The sequence below is a fragment of the Thalassophryne amazonica genome, chromosome 11 (genome assembly GCF_902500255.1).
Source record: "Thalassophryne amazonica chromosome 11, fThaAma1.1, whole genome shotgun sequence".
In the NCBI taxonomy this organism is placed as follows: Eukaryota; Metazoa; Chordata; class Actinopteri; order Batrachoidiformes; family Batrachoididae; genus Thalassophryne; species Thalassophryne amazonica.
Window position 1 is genome coordinate 17,770,463 of NC_047113.1, and position 16,613 is coordinate 17,787,075.

Consider the following 16,613-nt stretch of genomic DNA (forward strand, 5'->3'; position numbering starts at 1 on the left):
AAATGCAGTGTTGAGGCTGTCATTCTCAGCATCTGTGTGGATGTTAAAATCGCCCACTATAATTATCTTATCTGAGCTAAGCACTAAGTCAGACAAAAGGTCTGAAAATTCACAGAGAAACTCACAGTAACGACCAGGAGGACGACAGATAACAACAAATAAAACTGGTTTTTGGGACTTCCAATTTGGATGGACAAGACTAAGAGTCAAGCTTTCAAATGAATTAAAGCTCTGTCTGGGTTTTTGATTAATTAATAAGCTGGAATGGAAGATTGCTGCTAATCCTCCGCCTCGGCCCGTGCTACGAGCATTCTGACAGTGTGACTCGGGGGTGTTGACTCATTTAAACTAACATATTCATCCTGCTGTATCCAGGTTTCTGTAAGGCAGAATAAATCAATATGTTGATCAATTATTATATCATTTACCAACAGGGACTTAGAAGAGAGAGACCTAATGTTTAATAGACCACATTTAACTGTTTTAGTCTGTGGTGCAGTTGAAGGTGCTATATTATTTTTTCTTTTTGAATTTTTATGCTTAAATAGATTTTTGCTGGTTATTGGTAGTCTGGGAGCAGGCACCGTCTCTACGGGGATGGGGTAATGAGGGGATGGCAGGGGGAGAGAAGCTGCAGAGAGGTGTGTAAGACTACAACTCTGCTTCCTGGTCCCAACCCTGGATAGTCACGGTTTGGAGGATTAAGAAAATTGGCCAGATTTCTAGAAATGAGAGCTGCTCCATCCAAAGTGGGATGGATGCCATCTCTCCTAACAAGACCAGGTTTTCCCCAGAAGCTTTGCCAATTATCTATGAAGCCCACCTCATTTTTTGGACACCACTCATACAGCCAGCAATTCAAGGAGAACATGCGGCTAAACATGTCACTCCCGGTCTGATACATACATACACACACGCATACACATATATATACGCATACATATATACATACATACATATACATGTTTCCCCCTCTCTCTAAGTTATTACCATCATCACCATGAAGCCAGAGTATTGCAAAAGTCAGTACAATAGAGAGTGTCAAATCAGTTCTATCATCGTGTTAAATCAATGATATCATAATGTTAATCCAGCTCAATCATAGTGCTAAATGAGCTCTGGCATTGTGTTAAATCAACTCTGTGCTAGTGTTAAATCAAGCCTCCTATAGTGTTAAATCAATAATGTCATAGTTAAATAAGCTCTATCATACTGTAGTGTTAAATCAACTCTGTCATAGTTAAATCAGCTCTATCATACTGTAGTGTTAAATCAACTCTGTCATAGTTAAATCAGCTCTATCATATTGTAGTGTTAAATCAACTCTGTCATAGTTAAATCAGCTCTATCATATTGTAGTGTTAAATCAACTCTGTCATAGTTAAATCAGCTCTATTATACAGCCATTTTATAAATAAACTGTTGGAGTTGGTCAACTTGATTAAACATTATGACAGTCTACCATTTTGATACCAAATGTTTTACTTCACAAAAGTTTCTGCATCACATTTTTGATTCACACTGCACACTTTAGACAAAAAATATTACTCATTTCAATAAACATATGGGTGGTTTAGAATATCTACATGGTATCAATTAAAGAAAGCAAGCAAAGTAGTGTTGACATCATGATGGTGAAGAGCAGTTTGTCTTTTAATCCGGCCTTAATGCACTGGGCCATTGTTGGGTCGAATCAGCCAGTCCAACAGTTTCTATTGGAGGCAGTGTGTCTTTTGTTTGTCCGTCACAGTCAGACACTGTCCACTATCTGCAGCACTGATCAGCAGTATGCTGCATTCACTGCATGCTCTTTGTCCAATCACATAGCCACGCAGACACTAACAAAGAGATGTAATATGCAGTCCAACCTGTAACACCACACAATGCTGTCTCCACCTATTCCTGCTCCTAATTGACTGTAATTCAAAACTCACACCATTGTTTGTCTTTACCCTCTGTTTGTCACACTCTAACACACATTTTATTTTAATCCATAGGTGATAGGACATGCAGGACATAGTGTTTTCTGTCTGTTGTGTGCATCCATTTACGAGCAAAAAATAATTCTAAGATTTTTCTGTCTGATTTGGGATATTTTAAGAACAAAGTGATTTGATTTTGTGTGTGTGTGTGTGTGTGTGTGTGTGTGTGGTTTGGTGGGGGGGGGGTAAAATTCAAGGACACATACCAAGGTCAAAACTTGGACCCATTGCTGACACACATGTAAAGGTATGGTGAGTCAGCACTTTGTCTTGTATTCACTTAAATTTATTAGTTGAATAAACACTGCATTGGTTCAATCAGAATTTCACCATCAAGACTTGAGAATTAATTATTATGAAATATAAAACGGTGAAAAATAATAAGAATTCTGCATTACTTGGACCCAAAATGATTGAATATTTCAGTTAATACAGAGCAAAAGTACATTTGTCAGAATTTGTCAAATTTCAAAAATACAACAGAAATAGAAACAATAGAAAAATATAACAGAATGAATGAATCAATAACATTGATTATCATGTTACAATGGTGCCTGTCAATGGGTGGGAAGAAACACATGTTTTAATATAAATTTTTTTTTTATGTTTTTTAATGTTAATTTACTGTCTTAATGTATTTAAAAATTGTTTAGGTACTTGTTATCATAGACACTATTATTATTATTATTAATAATTTATTTCGACTTCTATTTTGTCATTTGATTTTTAAATAGACCACAATGTAAATGTGTTTTCACTTTCTTCTGTCATCATGTATTTTTAACATATTTACAATTATGCACTTACATCACGCTTTTAATATAAATATGACTTACTGCCCCCTGCTGGAATGGCATGTGAGTCCAGAAAGTAATTAGCAGCACGCACGCATGTACAGCTGCTGTAAGCAGGTGCTTTTAATTTGACAAACAAAGACAGTGGCAGAAGACATTAAACCACTACACATTTCACTCTTGGTCCCAACATGAAACTTTAGTCACTCATGGTAATAGCAACATGAGACATATCTAAACTGACTAAACCAACTGAGCTACAAAACACAATCAATCAATAACACTAATAACACTGTTAAACTAACATAAACCACAATAACATTTAAAACCCCAAAACCCCAAACTCCCATAGCACATTTTCAGCACAACATCCATTGTTTATTGGTTAGCTAAAATGGCTAATTTCTCCAAAATATTTGTCCTATCAACTTTCCGTAATCGCAGCGTTCATCCTTGACCCAAAACACATAAGCATACCAAACAGCAAATGTCAGCTCTCCCTGGTTTTTGCATGATCAAAGCCATACACACTCCGCACACACACACACACACACACACACACACACACACACACACACACACACACACACACACACACACACACACACACACACACACACACACACACACACACACACACACACACAGCAGTCACTTGGCTATTAGAATACAGATTCCAAGGAATTGGTAATAGATACATGTATGGTTACTATTAAACAGTAATATGACACCTTTATATTGATAACATGACCTTTCACTTCCAAGGGTAAATTCAGGGTAATAACGGATCTGCTCAAACATTTTGAAGTCAATTATTAAACATGGTTCAAACATGGAGGAAATGTTGTGTGTTAGTTCAACATTGTCTCATGTCACATTTCGTATGACATCAAACTAAAAGCCTCATATTCTCTGCATATTCCTGCAAATTTCTACACGTATGCACAACATGCCATTCACATTTAGCATTTGTGTTTTGCATTTTGCATTCAGAAATGTGTGTTTGTGTTACCATTAGAAAAACAATAAATATAAAATGGATTTCCACTTTTTTCATTGGCAAGAGTCACCATCTTGTCATCATCAGTCCAAAAGTTAAAGAATACATGGACTGCAATTTTCCATCTGAAGCACATGCTCAAAGTGCTTTACAATGATGCTTCTCATTCACCCATTCACACTCACCCACCGATGTCAGCATATATGCTGACAACATCTTGCTGACAACATGAACATGATGAACATCATGCTGACAACAGTTGACAGCCATGCAAAATGCTCAACTGCACACCGGGTAGAGGTGGGCGGATCGATCCTAATATCGATAATATCGATACCAACGCTGGTATTGATATTGAACGATCCTCATGTAAAAAGATCGGTACTCAAGCTTTTTTTCTCTCCCGCACGCACTGACTGCTGTGCACGCAGAGTCATCAAAATCTACTCTCTGTCTGTAAAAGCAGCGCTGTGTCACACAACACAGAGCAGCACACCCTCGTACTGTGCTTTGTCAGCCCTCTACCTCAGGAGATTTTGTTTTGAGTTTAAACAAAAATGTTGATTGTGATAATAAAGTATTTTGTTGTCACGTACAATGTTTGGCAAAATTCCATCCTAGGTCTTTTGGATCCTTTGGATCTATGAAGCTTAAATATGAAAAAGTATCAGTTAAGAGGCACAATTTTGGTCTAAATTGAGCAGATGTCCATGCCACACAGAACCATATACAGGCTGAGCACAAAACACCCCTTGATTTCAAGTAGCTATATATATAAAAACCTATTGGGATATGTTTAGAATCATTTAGTCCTATGCCTGTAGCTACATGCCATGGGTTTTGAATTCTCTGATAGGGGACCTCAGTGCAGAGAACAATGTAGGTGAGCAAAAGCTGGCTTTATTGAACAAGTAGCAATCAATAATGTCACAGCACCAGTTCAACAGTCTTGCATGCATGATACAGTTCACTTAGTTGCTTTCACTGACAGAAGTCTGAAACACTGGATATCAGTCCAATCAGTGTCAGTGTTCTGTGAGGGAGCAGCAGAAGAGTAATCCAAAAGTACAAGCAAAGATTTAATGCACAGTTAACAAACATTACAAGTGACCAAATCCAGGAAAGGCAGGCAACCACAAAAATCAGTGAACACTTAAAGGCAGCATAAGTCAAAAACACAAATGTGTACATGAGGAAATAACACAAAAGCATGAAGCTAGACAACCTCATGACAAGGGAATGCTCTAACAGCATATGTAAAAATCATTAAAAAGTTACACACAGAACTGCAGAGACCCTTCAACCTGGAAGACCATAGGAAGTTAGGTTATACAAAGAGAACATAGAGGATACGTCAGAATAAGAGTGCCAGAGGAAGTCTAACAGAAAGAGAAAACAAACAGAAACCATGAAGAGAAAATAACAAGGAGGAAACTTACAAAATATAGCTGAACAGTAAAAATGTGAACTGTACCACTCTCTGAGTTGTCCTTCTTGATGTATTTTTTTTTTTTCTTTCCAAATAGCGCAGAATAAATGGTTTGTATCCTGCAGCACTGCACAGCCAATTGCATGTGGATAATTGATATTCTGTGTTCACGGTGACTTTATCATGGTGTCCTCTGGACTCTGGATAAATGATGAGTTCCAGAGTTGATATTTCACTTGGTATTCAGACAAATGAAAACAAAACAAGAACAAGGATCCAAACACTACTTATGATTATCACCATGCACACAGACAGGGATAGGCCTGACCCAGAGAGAACAAGAGCAACGATAATAAAGAATTGTACACATTGTTTTTCCGTCACAGCTCAGTGGAAGTATGAAGGATCTTTGTAGGTACAATGAGTGCGGGTGTTACACAACCTGGGCGATTAGCATCATGTTGTAAATGTGTCAAAGCAAACTCGTGGGACTGGTGTTGTACAATAAGGAAATGCACTTTGTTTACAGCGCTGCTCTTTATGGGAAGAAGTGGTGCAAACTGCCAAAGAGGAATTAAGAGGTAGATTACAACGTGTTTGTGGCCTCAGTTCTCTTGTTTCCAAAAAACAGAAAGAGGATGAGTGTTTGTGGGAAAAGGGTTGTGAGCAAAAAAAAAAAAGGGGGGGGCTTGCCCTTCTTCAAAAGTCATAATGGGAGGAGTTACAAAGCAACCTTCCTCAGTCAGTCCGGGCATGCCGGCTGGGACAATCACAACAGCTCTCAGACTCACATCCACAGGCACGCTTTCTTTTTCTGTTTCGTCTCCTGTCATCTCTCACAAGATGTATTTCTTGAGTTAAATGGCAAAACTCCAAAAGCACACACACACACACACACACACACATGCAAATAATGTGCCACACATGAATGAACCAAGGGAGAACACTGGCAGACAGACAGAGGTAAGAGTTGATTTTTTTTTTCATATCTTACTATTTTTAACGTCTATCGTTACCATTGTCTTTATTTATTTTGAGCTGCGCTGTCATGAATCTCATTCTGTTATCACTTTTTGTACTTTGGTCACATAAAAGTTGGCAGTCGGGCAGCGACGGAATGAAGAGTAAAGCGTTGATACGCTCAGCGACTGTCCTGTAGTGAGTCCAAGCTGTTCTGTTTTGATAATTATATTGTAGGTGTGAAGGGCAGGAATTCTTAAAATCCTTCATTGTGATTCATTTAATAAACCAATGAACGATCGGCAACTTGTGTACATACAACCGATCTGCCCAGAAATCCTGAGCAGTGAGTCTGTTTTCACATGGCTTACACAGATGTCGCTGTAGGAAACAGTTCGGGAATCTTGCTGCAGGGATCTGTGTGCCAGACACTCAGGCATGTGAGTGAGCTGACAGGGGGGGTCGTCTAAACTTAGACTCCATAAGCCCCTCGTCTCACATTTCCCTTTGCAGAAAACTTCTTCTCCAAGTACTGAAAATCTATGCAGACACATGGGCGCGAACTCTTAAAGCGTCCGCTGCATGCCATGCGAGCAGACGCTGCTGACACCATATGTTTCTTATTAGTGAAGGTTATTGTCACGGGCTGCTGAGTGTCACAAGTGCAGCTTTGCAAAGAGGTTCTATGCTCCTCCTGTCATCTAAAGGCAATGCATATGTTTGAGTCTGGCTTGACATGTCTTTAGTGACAGAGGAGTGGTTCTGGTTCTCCTTGTTCCAGAAAACAACCGCTGGAAGTGCAGGTGTTAAAACTGATCTCTGATGTATCCAGCATTGATAACAAAAATCAGATTGCACTGTTTTTATTTGCACTCTGACACCGGAGATGAGTGCCGGTTCTTGTGCAGATTGTGGCGCAGCGGTCCAACGTGACCGGATGTATCAGCCTCGGGCAGTCTGTTTATTAGATTAGACTGATGACGAGGTTGTGACGAGTCTTAAGAGCGTTAGAAGGATCTGTCCTGACACGCTTTGTGGCTGTTTACTGCTTTACACCTCACGTAGCACAATCACGACCATTCAACCGCCACAAAAAGAAGATGAGCTTTGCTTCACACAACAACGTGTCACATGATGCGTCATGCACAGAGAGCTGCTCTCTATAATGTAACATGATGGGCCTGTCTTTATTAAGAATGTATGTATTGTTCTCATAAAACAAACTTAAAAGAAGTTTGCAGTATTTCCACACTTCAGTGGAAATGCCACTTGATGGTAATTTTGTACCTGCAGAAGCCATAAAATGAACAGTGAGCTGCTCTTTAGCTTTGGGAGAGGAAATAAAATACAAATATCCCTCTAAAATGAATGATTGACAGGTTGACAATTTAAGCAAACAAAAAGAAGAGTAACAGGACTTCTAATATTAAGTGATAGAGAATATATATAAAACTAAAAGGACAATATTGTATAACTTTACCAAGTCTCCACAGTCCCCTGTGATTTACTGTAAATTAATAACAGACCAATTCCAATTAATTGACCACTCTAGTCCTGCCTGAAAATACCTTTTTCTATATCACATCCAGATCACTATCTGGTTCTGGACCACATTATATTTATGGACAGATTATGAACACAAACCTTTGAGCCTGATCACTCATCTTTGTTTTGCAGTGCCAAGATGTGATTCTTGTCTTTGTTCCTGATCACAGATTACTCCCCGTTGATCATATTTTTAATCTTTACTCCTGATTTCTAGTCTTTGATCTTGATAATTGATCTTTTATCCAGATTGTCGATCTTCGATTCTGATTGCTGACCTCTAATCCTAATGTTGAATTCTGATCAGTCATCCTTGATCTTGACCTTGACTCCTGTTCATCTTTAATCATGATTACTGATCTTCCATCTCAGTTGTTGGCCTTTGACCCTGAGTGCTGATATTTGAATTTCTCCATATCCAGAGCTGCACCAAAAACTAATGGATTTTTCATTGGTCCTTGCACCTCCCTTCCACCAAGTTGAATTAAACTTATTAGTAAAAGAGACATTAATATTGAAAAATGAAAACAAAGGCATGAAAGAATTAATGTATCAGGTTGATAGCTGGTCTTATGAACCATATAGACTTTCAGGACACTATGTTCATTGCAACATCATGAAGTAGGCTTTTACACAAACCAAGAGCATTACACTGAGTATGGACATTGATCTGACACAACACGTTTGATTTACGTATAAGTGATTTACAAGTGCTTGGGCAACACGGTGGGTTAGTGGTTAGCACTATTGCCTCACAGCAAGAAGGTCATGGGTTCGATTTCCACCTGTAGCCTTTCTGTGTAGAGTTTGCATGTTCTCTCCATGTTTGTGTAGCTTTCTTCCTACATTTAAAGACATGCAGGTTAGGTGAATTGGAAACTTTAGAATTGTCCAGGTGTCCCTTGCAAAAGAGGTCTCGATCTCAATGAGACTGTTGGGGTTTTTCTGTCTGCCTGAACCTCACCCGGTAGTTTTATGTGGTGAATGAACTCAATAACTGACAGGAGACAGACCTCAAAAAACAGATGTTGCATTGAGATAGATGCCTGCACTGAGAACAGAGTCAACTAAGACAACGTGGGGTCTTCCAGGAGCAAACTGTTGCATGCACCGACCGCAATATAAGAGCCCCCCATATTAGGGCTGAGCTGTTCTTATTCCTGCAATCGACCTACCCCCATGTAGGTGTTCTTCCCCTGTTGTGTATCAATGGGATTATGTGATTGGCTGCAATACTGGTGCATCGGCTTGGGATTGTGTTGTTTGTTCAAGGACCATGTGTCATATCAAAACTTTGTGATGAACTTGTTTGTGGCAGCATGATAAGCAATAACGGAACATTCCATCAGACACCCTGGTTTGTCCCAGACAGATATGAAGCACTTGTTTTTATGTTAGACTGCATGCAAAGCAGTCAGGTCAAATCCAGTTTGTAACGTTAAATGGTCTGAGGACATTTGGGTGAGCATCATGGAACATTCCGACAGGACTAACCTGGTTAAATAAAGGTTAAATAAAAATAATATAGGTATAAAAATGAAGTTAATGCAGCACATTTAGCTTTAGCTGGTGAAGAGAACACTGGACGAACCGCTGGACATTGTGGATGATGCCAGTCACCCTCTGCACACCATCATCAGCAACCAGAGGAGCCTCTTCAGCCACAGACTGCTCCTTCCCAAATGCAGGACCAACAGAGTGAAAAACTCTTGTGACCCTCAAGCCATCAGACTGTACAACAACTCACTTGGGGGAGGAGGCGTAACAGGAAGACAGAGTATGGAAAGGAGAGGAGCAGTTGTAGCCAGTATGCTAGGAGTTGTGATATTTATATTTAATTTTTGCAAATTGTTTCTTACTTCTTTTGATACTCTGTGTGCTCTTACCCTGTGTGCTACTGTCCAATGCTGCTCGAACCTCAATTTCCCTGAGGGAGTCTTCCCAAGGGATTAATACAGTTCTATCTAATCTAATCTATTCTAATCTAAATGATGTACCAGCATATCAAAACTATGAAAATGATCAAAACTGTCAAAACAATTTTCTTGCAAACCAAGTTTTGTTTAAATAAATGCATAATTTTCTGCAGCCTCCAGCCCCATGTCCACATAGTTTTTTTTTGTTTGTTTGTTTTATTCCTGGCAGAAAAGTTCTGAGAGAGCACCCAGTCATGGTTCATCCCAGCAGTGTTTTCAATGGGTACAGAGGAAATTTTGTAGAGTAAACTGCGCTCTACATGGACTACAATAGATCCCACTCCAACAAGAGTTAAATAAATTCTATTATAGTTTGAAATCAGCTCAGTCACCTTGTCAAATCGTTTTTCAACTGGAACAACAGTCATTCACAGCATGATAGAGTTGATTTAACACCGTGATAGAGTTTATTTAACTCTGTTTGGAGTGGGACCAAATGTACTTCTGGAAGTTTATTTTGCTCTGTAAAAGTTACTGTGTAGGTGAGGGTAGAACTAGGATTTGATTCTATGAAGACAATAAACAGCTGATGACAAGCTTTTTAATGTACATGATTAAAAGTACTCACCCTCAGTCAGCACCAAGCATCCAACCAATTTGCTATCACAGATGAATTTTTACCTTTCAATTGTTATAGATTTTGAGTGACAAATCAACAAGAATAATCCTCTCATCCTCTCTTCCTGTTTGAGTGAATGTCATATGATGTCACAGTGTGTTTCTGAAAAGTTCAAACTTAAAAGCACTCAGAGCTGGTGCATAAAAAAGTGGTCCTCTTTGACTAAAGTTGCTGGATGCAGTGTTTTTTTTTGTTTGTTTGTTTGTGTTTGTGGAGGCAGCGGCATGCACTTCATACTCATTTGTTTCACAAAGCCTTAGAAACAGTAATGCATGTAGTTTGGTGTTGAATAAAAAAAGGAATATAGAAAATACTATGCATTTTCTTGGTCGCAAATATAAAAAAACACCATAGCATTAATTCATGTAGTTATAATTTAATATAAAACAGGCATTGAAATTATTTGTGGCAGAAATTACTGTGAGCCTACAATTTCAGATAACTAATTTAACATGTTCCACGACCTCATCCCGGATAAGTGGCTGAAGATGTATGTATGTATGTAAATTAACATATTTCCCAGCTACTGCATCTCATGACATTTTGTAACACTTAATATTATTGTACTGTACTAATACATTGGGATGTTTTATTGTGCCTCAAGAAGGCTTACAGCATTCTGTCAAATATTTTAAGAATTTTGTGAAGCCAGTCTTTGTTTTCTATAAATAGGTTCTCCAAATGAAAAGGAGGGATTTATTTACCAGGTGATATTTACCAGCAACAAACACATTCAGTGGTATGTTAATGACATGCAATATACTGGAAGGTTGAGGTGTTTTACAAAATGTTTCACAAGTCCGACAGTGAACAAAGTGATGTGATATCAAGTAATGGCTTTATTAAATTTGACAGTGTACACACTACCAATATATATATATATATATATATATATATATATATATATATATATATATATATATATATATGAGGTCTGTTAGAAAAGTATTGGACCTTTTTATTTTTTTCAAAAACTATATGGATTTGAATCACGTGCGATTACATCAGACATCCTTGAACCCTCGTGGGCATGCGTGAGTTACGCATGTCGGTTACGTCATTCGCCTGTGGGCTGGCTTTGAGTGAGGAGTGGTCCACCCCTCCCGTCGGAATCTCTTTGTCTGAGAACTTCCTGAGAGACTGACACTTTGCTTGATCAAAATTTTTTCCAAAACTGTGAGGCACATCGAAGTGGACATCATTCAAGAAATTCAGCTGGTTTTCTGTGAAAATTTTAACGGCTGATGAGAGATTATGGACTATTGCTGTCGCTTTAAGGACTGCCCACGGAGCGGGACGTCGCGACGCGCCCTGAGCCGCCGCTGTCTGCCTGTTTCGAGCTGAAAGCTTCCAAATTTAAGCCTCTGTTGACCCAGGATGTTGTGAGAGAGCAGAGAACTTTCAGAAGAGGTTGGGATCAGCAGTTTATCCAGACATTCCACTGTTAAAGGAGATTTTGTAATGAAAGAAAGTGCAGATGGGTCCGCGCGTCGGGACGCAGCTGGCGCCGTGCGCCGCCACAGGAAAAACACCTCCGTTGGAAACCTTAAGGAGAAGTTGGAACATGTCCAGCTGTTAAACAATTTCTCAGATACTCACTCAACTGAAAGCCATCAAAAGCCGCCTGGTTTTTACAAATGGTTATCAACACGGAGGTGTTTTTACTGTGCCGCCGCACCGCGCCGGCTGCATCCCGACGCGCGGACCTGTCCGCACTTTCTTTCATTACAAAATCTCCTTTAACAGTGGAATGTCCGGATAAACTGCTGATCCCTCCCTCTTCTGAAAGTTCTCTGTTCTCTCACGACGTCCTGGGTCAACAGAGGCTTAAATTTGGAAGCTTTCAGCTCCAAACAGGCAGACAGTGGCGGCTCAGGGCGCGTTGCGACGTCCCGCTCTGTGGGCAGTCCTTAAAGCGACAGCAACAATCCATAATCTCTCATCAGCCGTTAAAATTTTCACAGAAAACCAGCTGAATTTCTCGAATGATGTCCACTTCGATGTGCCTCACAGTTTTGGAAAAAATTTTGATCAAGCAAAGCGTCAGTCTCTCAGGAAGTTGTCAGACAAAGAGATTCCAACGGGAGGGGTGGACCACTCCTCACTCAAAGCCAGCCCACAGGCGAATGACGTAACTGACAGGCGTGTAAAAACTCACTCATGCGCACGAGGGTTCAAGGTTGTCTGATGTAATCGCACGTGATTCAAATCCATATAGTTTTTGAAAAAAATAAAAAGGTATGTTAGTTTTATCACAGACCTCGTATAATGGACTTTACATGGCAAAACTTCACCAGTGTTGACCATCTCAGTGGCTAAATGTTCTGGTCATTTGATCCAGCCTACACTTGCTTTATTGTAACATTGAATCCCAGCATACAACAGTGTCTTCATGAGCCAACACCTAGAATTTCACCAGTCAGCACCACTCATTGTGACTAATTGTATTATTTTTAACATGTAATATGCCTCCAGTCAATGTTTGGCAGGATAACCCTCACCAACATGTATCGTAACAGTGATTAATCAGGTATAAATAGATCCAAACACATTCTGTTTGGCAGTGTCACATCTGTTATCCTCAAGGGACTGTCTGATGACTAATATATCAGTAAATTCTCAGCATATCTTCTTATGGACCCATATTCTGAGTAATGTTAGACAGGTCAACTCAGACTGATTTGAGTTGATTTTTTAGTTGATTTTAGATGATTTTAGAGTCATGAAAACCCATTTTTATTAGCTAAGAATTACTGACAGTGACAAATAAATCAGATACCTTCTTCTTCTTTGTCTTTCGGCTGCTCCCGTTAGGGGTCGCACAGCAGATCAATCGTTTCCCAGTCATTTTTAACTTCCTCTGTCACACCCACCACCTGCATGTCCTCCCTCACCACATCCGTAAACCTCCTCTTTGGCCTCCCTGTTCTCGTCCTGCCTGGTGGCTCCATCCTCAGCATCCTTCTGCCTATATACCCTGCCTATTTGTTATTTTGGGTCTGTGTGTCCCGAATAAATTCATTCATTCATTCATTCATACCCTGGGTCCCTCCTCTGCACATGTCCAAACCATCTCAATCTCGCCTCTCTGACTTTGTCTCCAAACCATCCCACCTGAGCTGTCCCTCTGATATGTTAATTCCTAATCCTGTCCATTCTCACCACTCCCAAAGAGAATCTCAACATCTTCAGCTCTGCCACCTCCAGCTCTGTCTCCTGTCTTTGTGTTAGTGCCACTGTGTCTAAGCCGTACAACATAGCTGGTCTCTCTACTGTCTTGTAAACCTTCCCCTTCACTCTTGCAGATATTCTTCAATCACAAATCACTCCTGCCACCTTTCTCCACCCACAGTTGGTGGAGAAAGGCACAATGGCATAGTAGTTAGTGCTGTTGCCTCACAACAAGAAGGTCCCAGGATCCCTTTCCATTTGGGGCTTTCTGTGTAGAGTTTGCATGTTCTCCCAGTGTTCGGGTGGGTTCCCTCCAGATGCTCCGGCTTTCTCTCTCACCATTTTTACTCCTTGTAACCACACTATTCTACTGGGCTCCCTCTCATTCACACACATGTACTTAATCTTACTCCAACTGACTTTCATTCCCCTGCTCTCCAGAGTATATCTCCACCTGAGTCTAGCCTCTAACAGGTTGAGGCTAGACTCAACCTGTTCTCTACGCTCACTACAGATCACAATGCCATCTGAAAACATCATAGTCCATGGAGACTCCTGTCTGATCTCATCAGTCAACCTGTCCATCACCATTGCTAACAAGAAAGGACTCAGAGCGGATCCTTGCTTTAATCTCACCTCCACCTTGAATGAATCTGTCATTCCTACTGCACATCTCACCACTGTCATACACAGTAAATTTTGCAGAGTAAAATATACTTTGCCAGGATAAGATTTGGTCCCAGTCCAAACAGAGTTAAGTATACTTTATCACAGTGCTAAATCAATTATGTCATAATGTAAAATCAACTCAGCTGTGAATGAATCAAATCATGCTGTGAATGATTCTTATTGGAGTTGAAAAACATGATTTGACAAGACAGTAGAGCTGATTTCACTCTATAATAGAGTTGTCATTTAGTTAGTTCACATGAGAGATAGATGCCTGCACTGAGAACAGAGTCAGCTAAGGCAGCGCTGGGGTCTTCCAAGAGCAAAACATTGCATGCACCGACTGCAACAGAAGAGCCCCAAATATTAGGGCTGAGCTGTTCTTATTCCTGCAATCGACCTACCCCCAGATGGGTGTTCTTGCCTTGTTGTGTATCACTGCCTGGGATTATATAGGTTTAAAGCGCCAGTCGACCACGATCAGGTGTGATCTGAAAAATGACAGTGGATTTTTTTTCCCCTTCTCACTTGGCAATGTAAATGTCCATACACTAACCATTTGTGTGGAAGGTCACCAGGTCAAGTGGCAACAAATATTTGCTATTTACACTGCTGTATTCTCAATATAAAATATCACGCAGAAAGCAAAAGGGGTAGTATTTATTTTCTTAATTAGTCATGGGTGTGGTTTTGGCATAATATGAAATAAACAATCAGAGTCGATAATGGATACAAGAAAGAGGTTTTCAGGTGAGTTAACAGTTAACCAAAGCGTCAGAGCATGTCAGCAGAGATCAGCCACCAATGTTGATGTGCTTTACATGTCTTACACCCAGATACTATTTGCACATTTGTTTTTGTGATGGAAAACACCACCACACCTATTTTGCTGGATTGATATTTATTTTATCATGCTTTTAGTTTTAACTGTGTAGTTAATTAAGCCAATGCATATCCTCAGGAGTGATTCAGGGCTACATTTCACTATGTTTTGTACATGTGCAACTATACATGTGACAAATAAACTTCTTGATTTGACTTGAGGTATTGTTTTATTCAATATTTTTTTAATTTGTTTTTTTCAATTCAGCTTCAGTGTGTGTCCAAGCAAGGGTATAGATTCACCATGAACTTGCATGTAAGGTACACCTCATGATTGCATCCTATAAATCCAGAACAATTCTGCACTGGACTTGAGACTAAGTTTTTGGTGGTCTATGCTGCAATCAGTTTGTACTGTATCTCAACACACCGTCATTCCACCAGGAAAGTGCTTGACCACAACTCATTCTAAAGCCCCATTCGACAAATATACTTTTTGACCATTACGGCGCCACTACTATCAAATCTTGGCAGGTCCCGGGGAAGGTCTTGGTGGAGTCTTGCTGACTCTTGAACACTCTTATTATGTTGATACAAGATTCCATCATGACAGTTTAAAACTGTTTAAAACTGTTGTGAAGTGTTGCAGAACTTTTTCAAATCCCCTTGCTATCTATCTTGCAGTGTTGCTTTGTCTTGTCATTATTTTGAAGGCAGTCCTTGGCATTCTTGGATATTCATTGACAGGACTTGTACCATAAGAGAGTTTTAGGGGTATTTTATTTTATCTTCATACAGCCTTGATAGTGTTGTTGTGATAAATCATGGTGTTTCTTGTTTCAGTCATGATGAATGGTCTTCTGCTTTATCATGAGGTCATGGTATTTTCATAGAGAAGTCTTGTGAGTATACAGGATGTGGTTAAGTTCCACCACAACAGCTTTTATGACATGCCTTCATGGACACTTGCAATCAAATTTGTGTGGAATCTTGTACAATGAGTACAGTTCTACTTGCTGTTTACACATTGCGGATGCTAGGTTTGTAAATGATAACTGCGGTGGTTGCGCACTGGGAAGGACACTTGGATAGGGCCCAGTGTGGCATATTTTTGGTCACAGTCACTGTCAACTTTGCACTCTATTTGTTCAGGAGTAGCTCCAATGCAGTAGTTTTGTTGTTATTATTCTGCAGTGTGCACGTGTCTGGGTGCATCAACCCATTACTAGTGAGCATTATGTTAACTTATAGAAGATGCAAATATAAAAAGACATATTTAGAGTAACTTTTGAAAGAGCCAGTTATGTGCATATTAAATGAAAACAATTGCTCATAATATGACTTCATTTCAGCTGCATCTTCTTAACCAACAGGTTGTCTATTTCTTAAAAAGATTTTTATTCTCACGTTACAATAATGACTTCTTTAACACTGGAGCAGGTAACAGACAGGCCTAGCATTCTGCAAGCTGTGTTTGCACTGTTTTACCAAATAATAACATATGGACATTTTTGTCAAGAATAAGAACGTTTGGAAATTAGAACCTCTTCTCAAACATATCATTTGTTGATGAAGAGAACTCAATGGAAATCTGAGAAAAACAAAAGATAGTCTCTGGGCTAAAATTGCTTTCTTTTTCCCCAGTG

The 16,613-nt window shown here is 39.6% G+C and overlaps 1 protein-coding gene across 1 annotated transcript in view; it reads left to right on the forward strand.

The window, feature by feature from the left end:
- The first annotated feature begins 5,952 nt into the window (after window positions 1-5,952).
- Window positions 5,953-16,613, forward strand: part of sh3tc2 (SH3 domain and tetratricopeptide repeats 2) — a 92,175-nt gene continuing 81,514 nt past the window's right edge. Inside the window, exon 1 of the mRNA XM_034181153.1 lies at window positions 5,953-6,168. The gene's annotated coding sequence lies outside the window, so the exon portion shown is untranslated. The remainder of the gene's footprint in view (window positions 6,169-16,613) is intronic.